The 11,559-nt window shown below is 43.2% G+C and overlaps 1 protein-coding gene and 1 pseudogene across 2 annotated transcripts in view; both read right to left on the reverse strand.

The window, feature by feature from the left end:
• The window catches only part of ZNF19 (zinc finger protein 19), a 54,897-nt gene that overhangs the window by 15,657 nt on the left and 27,681 nt on the right, over positions 1–11,559 (reverse strand). The gene's annotated exons all lie outside the window — the stretch shown is intronic.
• On the reverse strand, positions 583–4,462 carry LOC132216274 (glyceraldehyde-3-phosphate dehydrogenase-like; annotated as a pseudogene).

Here is an 11,559-nt window from a genome sequence, read left to right on the forward strand (position 1 = left end):
TCTCAAAATAATTCCTTGGTCATTTGCATCCAGCATAAATCTAGATTTTAATGAGACATGTGATTTAGAAATAAATGGGGATAGTATCTGCATAATAGTTTTTGATATTAAATTATTTAATATGACTATTAAGCATGTTTCTGCAAAAACCTTCCCATACCATACTGCTAGAATTATGCCATTCCCTTCATCAAAAGTTATAGCATTCCTACTGAGTAAAATATAATTTTTAAATGCCCCTGATCTTATATTCAGATTTCCATATATTTGGCTTCATAATGCCCTGCCATACCCTGCCTTTTGAAAAAAATTTGGATGTAATTGGCTCATAACATATTAGTTACTTTTTTACTATTTCTCTGCAGAAACCCTCTTCTTTAGCAAAATTAATTTGCTCAGTATCCCCAAAACATGCTATACTATGTGATCAGTGACCTTTTTTGGAAGGGGTACAGTGAACTTTAGTGATGGTGCATGACAAGGTAGAGCTCCCCAAGTCCCCCCCCCCTCTCAGGGGGTCTGGGAGGGAAACTGTGGCGGTCAGTAGACTCTCGGTGTGCTCAAGGACCGATCGGAGGCATGAACTCTCCAGCAGCTGAGGGTCTCTTCCTCTCGCTGGGGCTGGTGATCCAGGGGCTCTTACTCCTTGGAGGCCATGCGGACCATAAGGTCCACCACCCTGCTGCTGTAGCCAAATTCACTGTCATATCAGGAAATGAGTTTGACAAGTGGTCCTTGAGGGCAATACCAGCTCCAGCATTGAAGGCGGATCCACTGGGTCCCTGTTAAAGTCGCAGGAGACAACCTGGTCCTCAGTATAGCCCAGAATGCCCTTAAGGCAGCGGTTCTCAACCTGTGGGTCGCGACGCCTTTGGCGGTCGAACGACCCTTTCATAGGGGTCTCCTAAGACCATCCTGCATATCAGATATTTACATTACGGTTCATAACAGTAGCAACATTACAGTTATGAAGTAGCAACAAAAATAATTTTATGGTTGGGTCACAACATGGGGAACTGTATTTAAAGGGCTAGAAGGTTGAGAACCACTGCCTTAAGGGGACCATCTGACGCCTGCTTCACTACCTTCTTGATGTCATCGTATTTGGCAGCTTTCTCCAGGTGGCAGATCAGATCCACACTGACACAGTGAGGGTGGGGACAACAAAGGCCATCCCAGTGAGCTTCCCATTCACCTAATCTTGCTCACAGCCTTGGCAGCGCCAGTAGAAGCAGGGATGATGTACTGGGCAGCCCTTCAGCCATCATACCACATGGCCCATCCACGAACTTCTGGGTGGCAATGACGGCATGGACTGTGGCCTGAGTCCCTCCACGATGCCAAAGTTGTCATGGATGACCTTGGCCAGGGGGGCCAAGCAGTTGGTGGTACAGGAGGCAGTGCTGACAATCTTGAGGGAGTTGTCATACTTGTCATGGTTCACACCCATCACAAACATGGGGGCATCACCGAAGGGGCAGAGATGATGACCCTCTTGGATCCACCCTTCAAGTAAGCCCCAGCATTCTCTGTGGTAGTGAAGACACCGGTGGACTCCACAACATACTCGGCACCAGCATCACCCCATTTGATGTTGATGGGACTCGCTCCTGGAAGATGGAGATGGACTTTCCATTGAGGACAAGCTTCCTGTCTCAGCCTTGACTGTGCCTTTAAACTTGCCATGAGTAGAATCATACTGGAACATGTACACCATGTGTTTGAGGTCAATGAAGGGGTCACTGATGGTGACAATATCCACTTTGTCAGAGTTAAAAGCAGCCCTGGTGACCAGGCACCCAATATGACCAAATCCATTCACTCTGATCTTCACCATCATGTCTGAGGGTTGCAACTGGCACGGCACAGGAAGATGTGGCTGACGAACAGGAGAAGAGGAGAACCAATTGCTGACCTTTTATAAAGATGATGTTCTCACGATCCCACCCCATACATGGCTAGGCTACAAGATATATTTTCCTCTGCAGACCTCTCTTTTTATTTTTTATGTTAATATAAATAATATCATTTTTAAAAGCAATTCAAGTTTCTTGACTTTATTAGGAAATAACAGTAATAATGGTTTGGTATTGTGTACTGAAGATAATAGTAAGGCTATCTAGACTGAGTCATATCCACTTATTTACATTCTACCCTTTAAAGTGTACTTATAGGATTTAGATTACCTGTGAACTAATCTATGCAGTATTAATAAAATATAAAATAGAGTACCCATGTTTAAGAAATGACCATTGTACTTGAGGAAAAAAAGCACCTTAATCTGTGATGAGAATTTATTTATATTGTAGCTTCACATATCTTGTTGAACCAGGTTTTCTGTGGGTGGGTTCATTTGATTACACTGTGTGGTTAGGAATTTTGCACCTGCTGTGAGCAAAGCATCAAAGTTCCTTCTTAAAGACTGAACAAAGGTTCATTCATTCATTCTTTTCCCAAGCTTTCACTTAGCATCTTCCATGTGCCAGGCACTGTGAAAAAAGGTGGCCCTTCCTAAAAGACTCCCCACCATTAGTGGGAGAGACAGGGCTAAGACTTGTGACAGAGCTATGCCCAAGGGACTCTGTATTAATTATCTAAAGCTACAGTAATGCTGAGTAACAACCAACCACATAGCTTCAGTGTTATACAATAACTGTTAATTTCTCAGGTATCTGGGGTGGTTGCCTAGACAGTTCTGCTGACTTTGGTTGGGTGCCTTGGGTTTGGGGGGTGGCTGCACTGATATAGGATAGCCTCATTATGATGATTCAACTCTGCTTTATGTGTCTCTCACGCTCATGGCAGTGGCTTAGAAACAAGAGGAAGAGCACGCCTAACCGCACAAGGGATTTTTATGCCTCTGCTTAAAAATGTCCTATTGATCAATGCGCGTTTCATGGCTAAGACCAGAATCAGACTCATGGCACAGGGCATGAATACAAAAACAGGAGAATTGGGGAGGTCACTGCAATCTATCACAGGCTCTAAATAGTTAGACCTGGGACACCTAACTCATGCTGATTTGAGCTGAACCTTGAAAGAGATGGTAGTTAGCTAAATCATAAAGAAGGGGAGGTGCTTTTCTCAGATCAACCCACGAGACCTAATAATTTAGAAGACTGTAAGTACTCCTGCATTTTTGCTTCATACAATGTATATACCCTCCACCTATAAACTTTCCCCCCATTTCCTATCTGGAATTTGGGTGTGAGTCCTAGATATGCAGCAGCCTTCTTATGACCATGAGGCAATAGACAGCAGATTGAAGTTCTACAGAAAGATGGCATCTAACAGCATCCTGAGTCACAGCAACAACTCCAACCGAGCACCTCTAGCCTTCTTGTCATCTGGGTCAGCATCCAGGAATCCCTGCAAAATCCTCTGCAGAACCACCCTGCCCTTCAGTGTTTCAGGCTCCACCACTACCTTGCTTTCTTCCTTCAATCAAAACTCCTGTTTCTTTGGCCAAGCTGATTCCAAAGGCTTCACATCCTTAGCAGAAGTGGTGATACTATTTACCTCCAGGATGGCTTCTCAAAGTCTAGAATTTCAGGTGCTCTGGGTAAGGCAACACCCCGGCCCTGGCCTCCACATTGTCATTGCTATGAGTAAAGACGGGGCACCTTAGACTCTCCTGGCAAATCCTTCACAGCCCCAGGTATTCATAGTTCAGCCACCAACACCTACTTTGAAATCATCATTATCCATTATCATTATTCCCTTTATCCTGGCTTATGTGAGTCACACAAGCAGCCCAGGATCCTAAGTCAGTTCCTTATCTCTTGCATTTCACCCCAAAGGGCCCTGTACATCCCTTTTCTGACCCCATTTCCTACCTCCACCTCCTGAAACCCCCAAGAATTCATTATCAGTATCAAGAAAATCTCTCTTTTTACAAAGTCCGAATTTTTTTTCTTCACCTTCCCGTTCTAAGGGAAACCTAGGACTCCTTTGAGGGCACTGCTTCCTCTGCAGCCCTTGAAAGAGTTGGCTGTTTTTCTCCCCCATCCCACAGTGGAGTAAGTGTCCTCCTTGCTCCTCACTGCTATTTCCAGACCACTCTGCCTCCCTCCTTCCTAGCTTAGGTTTGATTCTGATGTTAAACAGACTATGCTAACCTCATCCAAGTCATAAGGCCACTGTCACTCTCCAACTTTGCTCCCACCTGTTCTCATTGTTATTACTGATGGTCCTCCCAAAATGCTAAGTTCTTGACCTTCTTTCCTCCCCAAAGCATGTCCTCCTTATCTCAGTTATTCCTCTCGTGCCCTTGTTTACCTCTTATCCACCTGAGATTCCATGGCCCATTATTATAGTCACTCCTTTGAATGTGCCCTTGGTTCCCTTTCCCCTCTCATACCTCAGTGTACTTTCCTGATAGAACACAAGCCTTGACGAAATCCAGCTCCCCACCAATGCCAGCACAGTGCAGCCACTGGACATGGCTGGAGAACTCGCACATCTAAACTGACTGTGGGCACTCACTTTGAAAAGGCCATCGATGTCACTCATCAATCCTTCTTACATTACCCTAAACCATCCTCATAGATGGCTATTCCTTATCTTCTCCTCTCTCTTCAAACTTTCCATAACTCTTTCCCCATCCTAGAAAATGAAAACAATAGGACAATATCCACAAAGTCCCAGAATAGCATCCTGCACCTATCTGCATAAGGATGAAATTGTATTGCTCCAAATTTTGGCCAACTTCTCCACGTGTGTACACCTTTCCGTCACTATAACCATTCTCTTCTCTCTCCTGGATCATTTTCCACCAGCAAATAAACAAGCTGTTATTTCTCCCATCTAAAAAACTGTCTCTTGACTTTACTTTCCCTTCCAACTATTGTCCCATTTCTCCTCCCCTTTAAACTGGAGAGTTGGCTATCTTCCCTATCTACAATTCCTTTCCTCTCATCGTATTTTCATGCTTACGACTCCACAGAATATCCTCTTGTCAAGGTCATTAATGATATCCATGTTGCTTTAAACAATGGTCAATATACAGTCTTTATCCTTCTTAATCTTTCAGAAGCTTTTAACATAACTGATTATTTCTTTCTCCTTGAAACATTTTCTTGCTTTCCAGAACACCACACTCACCTATTTTCCTCTTAACTTGCTGATGACTCATTCTTGGTTTTCCCTGTCCCCTTCTCTATCTTCTCATTCTTCTCGAGTGTTCTCATCCAGCTTCATTGCTCTACTTACCATTCTAGGTTGACTCTTAAATGTATATCCCCAACCTGGACCTTTGCTCTGAACTCTAGACATATATCCAACTGCCTCCTCAATATTCCATTTAAATATCCAACAGCCATCTTGAACTTAATACATCCAAAATTAAACTCCTGATCTTCAACCCCAAACCCAATATTTCACATTTTTGAAAATGGCAACCACATTCTTCAGTCAGCCTTGACTCTTCTCTTACTCTCTTCCTTACAGCTGATCCATTGGTGAATTATTTGACTCTACCTTTTTTAAAAAGATGTTTTGATATATTTCAGAATCCACTACCTAAACTTCGACTACCCTAATCCAAGCCACTGGTCTCTTGCCTAGCCTCCTAGCTCTGTGGTCAGCAAACCGCGGCTCGCAAGCCACATGCAGCTCTTGGCTCCTTGAGTGTGGTCACAAAGTTTCAATCGTACTGTACGTGCGCGCCCGCACGTGGTATTTTGTGGAAGAGCCACACTCAAGGGGCCGCAGTTTGCCGACCACTGTCCCAGCTAATCTTTCAGCTTCTGTCTGTGACCCTCTCTTATGGTTTATTGTCCTCACTATATCCAAAATGATTTCTTTAGAACACAAGTCATTCCTAAACAAATACCTTCCAGTAGCTTCTCATTTCACTATAAATAAGAGTCAAATTCCCACTAATAAGGACTACTGCATTCCTACACAATTTGTCCCACCCTGCCCATCATTACCTCTCAACTTCCTTTTTAAATATCCCCGCCCACCCCTAACTCTGACCGGTCACGAACACTGTTTTCCTTGTGATGCCTGCCTTATCACCTCTGCACCTGTTGTTCCCTTGCCTGGAATGGTCTTTCCTCAGGTATTTTCTTTTTTGTTCTTCTCACTTCAAGTCCTCCCAAAAATGTTACCTTCCCTGACCCCTCTATTTAAAATGGGGAAAACTCACCCCCCAGTCACAATCTCTGTTTTCTTCTTTCCTTATGTTTCTTCATTGCACTTACCACAAGCTGATATGCTACACATTTTATTGATGTGTTTGTCCCCTACCCAATAGAATGCAAGTTCCACAAAGGCAGAGAATTTTTTTTAAATCCTCACCCTGGGGTATGTTTTCATTGATTTTAGAGAGAGAAGGAAGAGAGAGAAATATCAATGTGGGAGAGAAACTCAATCATTTGCCTCCTGTACACACCCCGACCGAGGATCGAACCCGCAACCTGGGTATGTGCCCTGACCAGGAATCAAACCAATGACCTTTCATTATAAAGGACGATGCTCCAACGAACTGAGCCATGCCAGCCAGAGGAAGCCAGAGAATTCTGTTTTGTAATTTCCCGGGCCTAGAGCAGACCCTGATATGTAAAGGTACCCCAAAATATTTTTGGAATTTATTGCATAAAGGAGATTCTGATGGAGAGTAGAGACACCAGCTCTTAAATGACACACCAAGGATGAGCTTGTCTAGAATGCGCTCCATTGCAGAGTTTTCATCGGAGAAGGAATAGGAATCAGATCCACACAATGAAAGATCACTCTAGCTACAGGTGCAGCAGAGACTGGAGGGGGCAGGACTGGAGCTAGAGGGAATAGCTGAGTCGACAGAAACTCAAGCAAGAAAAAATGGAGAACTTGAGCAAAGACAATGGCTGTGGTCATAAAGAGAAGGGAAGCAAATTAGACATTTAGGAGTAGACAGACCTTGAGGATCATGTGACACACAGATTTACAGTCCACCAAAAGACACCCTTTATCCTTCCCAAATTGCATCATAGATTGCTTCTAGTCTTTGGAAGTTTTTGAAAGCTTGGATGTAGAATTCTCAGGTCACATCCTGGCCTTATTCCAGGTAAGGAAATGATGGTTCAAGTTCCTGAACCATCAAAGACATACAAGACTGGACTTTATAAGGAACTCCTGGGTCTTTATTCCCCATTTTTTCTCACCCTCTCTGCCCTGTTAAGGGGCCTCAAGAAAGCAACAACCAAGAAACTTAAAACTGTGTTCACCTTTTCCCTAATCCTGACCTACCTTAATCCAACTTACTCTCCCACTGTTGACACAAATCCTGACCTACCTTAACCCAACTTACTCTCCCACTGTGGGAACAAATACTTCTGATACAGCGATCCATCCTATTGCCAGGGGATCTCTATATAGGTGTCCACCTCCATGGCCCAACTCAAGGAATCAGGTTCTACTGAAGGCCATTGTCCATTTGATGATAGGATTTATTGCAATCAAGACTGCCTTCCTGACACATTTCTTCAGAAGATACTAGTTCCCTAGAATGCAGAGGGTCCAACCTCTACAGCCTGCATATGCTTAGCCAAAGCAGAAAGTCCCAGTCCTCCAGAATCCATTCTCTCAACCCAGCAACTTAGCCAGTACCCTAGTCAGGCCTGATACCAGGCTCCGGTAAGCAGCACAGGGCTGGTGACCAACGTAGAGAGCGTAATGCCACTCAGGTTTCAGCCGGACATCCACATTGCAGGCCGATGCATACTGAGTTAAGTGAGGAAGGCTAGAGCACCACATGAAAAGGACTCAAGGAAAGCCGACTACTCTTTTAGTGTCACAGGGGACAGGGAAGACACGTAGCCAAGTATAGCAATGAAGGAACTCTGATCCTAGTACACAAGGAGCTATGGTCTGGGCAAAGGTAGTCTCCCGCACATGCCCTCCCACAGAAGATCCTCCTTGTCCCCTGAGAAAATCAGGCTCTGGCTCAGTGGCTGACCCAGGGTCCCTTTACCCAGACTTAGATGGTAAGGATCCAAGGACAAAGGAGGGAGCACAAGGCTCTGCTGAACAGCACATGAAATACATGCCACCTTTTGTAGGCATTCTTAACTTGGAACCCCTTGAAACTGGACATGATTTTGTGTTTGTATGATGAGCAAATATGCATTTTTCTGGAGAGAAGGTCTTCCCCTTTCATCAGATTTTCTGAGACTCAAAAATAAAGAGATTGGATCTGTGCAACCTTAACTGTACTTTCCAATATGGTGGCATTAGCCACATTTCAAGTGTTCAACGACCACATGGGCAGTGGCTACTGAATTAGACGGTGCAATACATAACATTTCCCCATTACAGAAAGTTCCATTGGACAGTGCTGCCTTAGAGAAATGGTGTTTTCTCTATGAAATTTCCATGAGAAAGCTTGGATATCAGACACTGGCATTCAAATTTCTTCCTGGTGCTGTGGAATACTGTAGGTCCTTGGGAGCCCAATATCTAAACCTGCTGACTACCACCTAGTAGTGACCAGAAGATGCTTTTCTTTGGCTGCTTGGCATTCTATCAGCATGAATTCCTATCAAGGAAAAGAAGGAATCAATTACTTAGGTGATATGATTATTTAGGGATTATGCTGTGTTTGAGTGACCTCAGATTTCGGCAGGCTTCAAAAAAGCATGAAGAGAACATTAGAAAGGTCTGGATTAAAACTACCACTAAAGCACTGGCTGGTGTTTCTCAGTGGTTAGAGTGTTGGCCCGCACACCAAAGGTTCACATATCTGTGTTGCAGGTTCAATCCCTGACCCCAGTCAGGGCATGTGCAGGAGGCAACCAAATGATGATTTTCTCTTATATCAATGTTTCTCTCTCTCTCCCCCGCCCCTCCTCTCTCCCTTCCACTCTAAAAATCAATGGAAAAATGTCCTCAGGTGAGATTTAGAAGAAGAAAAAAACTATCAGTATTCATCAGCAATTACAAAGATGGTGTTTCTCTCTTTTACTTTTACAGAGGTTAGTAGACACCCCTGGGAGGTCAGCAAGGGCTGGGATTACATGGTGGGACAGGGAATTTTGGCAATTCTTTCCTCTTTATGAATGTTAAATTTCTATTCCTATAATTAGAAAGAGTTCTGCTCTGCATGTTGACAGTTCTCAGTAGCACAATAAAAGGAAATAGACTCAATAGTCCTGCTCCGTGATAATGTAGGGACATAGCACTGCTTGATGAATAGGCCTGGACTTTTATCCCAAACCTGGGGTTCAGTCCAGACTTTACACCATAAAATTGGATATATTATTTAGCATCTCTAAGCCTCCATTCTATCATCTGGAAAATGTGGATCATACACCATAAGGTCCTGGGAAAGACTGAATACGATATCCACCTATGTGTGAAGTGCAGTACCTCACTTATAGCAAGCTCTGAACAAACAGCAGCCGTAATTGTCTTCTTTCACCGTCTTCATGCTCCGTCTTACTTACTGGGAATACCCTTTGTTTTGGATACCCTGGATTTTTAATTACTATGAACACCTATTTCTAATGGCTGCTTCCAGCCCAACCTTTCCAATAGTTCTTCCTGATTTATAAATCACAAACTCAAGGGGCTAAGATATGTGGTATTACATGGAAGGTAAGAGATGGGGCAGTTACTTGTACTGAGGATTGTGCTAGTTGCTTTGAAAATTATTGAGATCACTGTATTCCTCACAGACTTATATGTAATAGGGGAAAAATTGGAAACAATCTAAATGTCTAACAATAGAGCACTAGAATACTGGCATATGGTAAATCCTCTCAAAGTAATGTTTTCCATAAATATTTGTTGACATGGGTACATGATTCTGATACAGTGTGAACTGAAAAAATCAAAGCCAACCCCCTCCCATGTCCCTATGGAAACATGTCAGGACATGGGTCTAGGATGTGTAGTCATAGCTCTTAACCATAAAGAACTTAAATGTCTGTCCATTAACAACATCATGGACAAATCGTGGTATATTCACACAGGGAATATTATCTATATATGTAAAAGGCTAATATGCAAAGTGTCCCCACAGGAGTTCGATAGGGAGACCGGGAGGTCTATCACTCACGATGACACGCACTGACCACCAGGGGGTGGTGCAGAACGAAGGAAGGTCCCCGACGGTGGCCAGCAGCTGGGGAAAAGAGGCCCCAGCCAGCAGCCGGAAGGCCTGGATCAGCCCTGATCGCCAGCCAGGCCTAGGGACCCTACCCATGCATGAATTTTGTGCCCCTGGCCTCTAGTCCAGTAATAAAAACCAAAAAAAGCTATAACTATACGTAACAATATGATGAATCTTATAAGGATAATGTGAAATTTTAAAAAGCAAAGCACAAAAGAATACATGGGGCATAATTCTATGTAATAAAGGTCAAACTGGGGAAATTTTAATTGTATTGCTTAAGGTGATAAACTATAAAGAAAAACAAGGAATTGCCACGGCTGGTGTTTCTCAGTGATTGGCGCGTCAGCCTGCATATCGAAGAGTCATGGGCAGATTCCTGGTCAAGGACACATACCTGGACAGGAGTTTGAATCCCCTGCCCCCCAACTCCTGTGACAACCAGTCCAAGTGTCTCTCTCTCTTCCTCCCTCCCTTCCACTCTCTCTAAAAATCAATGGAAAAAATATCCTCGGGTGAGTTTTAACAAAAACAAAAAAAGTTTTTTAAAAAGTGGTCGTACCTTTATGCTCTACTTTTATAATGTAAATGTTTTAAAATAAAGACCAAGGGAAAACAAGTACAAGCCTACATTTTCGAGTGTGATCTCAAGTATACAGATTTCTATATTCGTGGAGTGGGGGAGAGGGTGTGTGTGGGAGGGTGGATCAACTATCACTTTCTCTGGTTAGCAAAATATAAAGGAATTTATATTGTCTTCCTTATACATTTTGTAGTTTTCAAAATTTTTAATAATTAGCAAGTATTACTTTGATAATAAGAATACAAGCAAAACCACCAACTGCCCAGTTCTCGCTCTTCAAGTTATATCTCTGCACAGAGTACAAGGGAAGAGACATTTCTCTCCTCCCGCCAGAGAGAAACAGGGAGGGAGGAAGGGACACACAATCGCAATCAAAACAAGGAACCGCCACGTGGCTGGTCATCTGTGCCAGCGATAAAGCCTTCAGGGGCTCAGCTGATGGAAACCAGTAAAGATACTTCCTAGATTACCCCAGAACTCAGACATCTCTGCCTGCCCTCTCTTTCAAGGCCTGGAAAATGAGCCAGCAGCTGTGTAAGAAGAAAGAAGTATTATTTGATTCAATAATAACTATCACTTTTTAACTCATTATTGTCATAATATCACATTGGGACATTTATATGCAGTAACCCAATCATAATTGTTCACAAAAAATTCTGCAAGGTGAATATATATTTCACACTGATATTTTACACCTTATTTTACTGATATTCCAGGGCTTGAAAGAGGTGGAATGACTTGCCCAGATGTCTGAATCCAAAGTCAGTGACTTTTATACACTCCACCACAATTTACATGTATTTGTGTACATGTTGTAAAGTTTTCTCATCTATTGTTTTACACTCCCAACAATCTGTGTAAAATAGTTCAGAGTAGCTGT

Source organism: Myotis daubentonii, chromosome 15, assembly GCF_963259705.1.
Source record: "Myotis daubentonii chromosome 15, mMyoDau2.1, whole genome shotgun sequence".
Classification (NCBI taxonomy): domain Eukaryota; kingdom Metazoa; phylum Chordata; class Mammalia; order Chiroptera; family Vespertilionidae; genus Myotis; species Myotis daubentonii.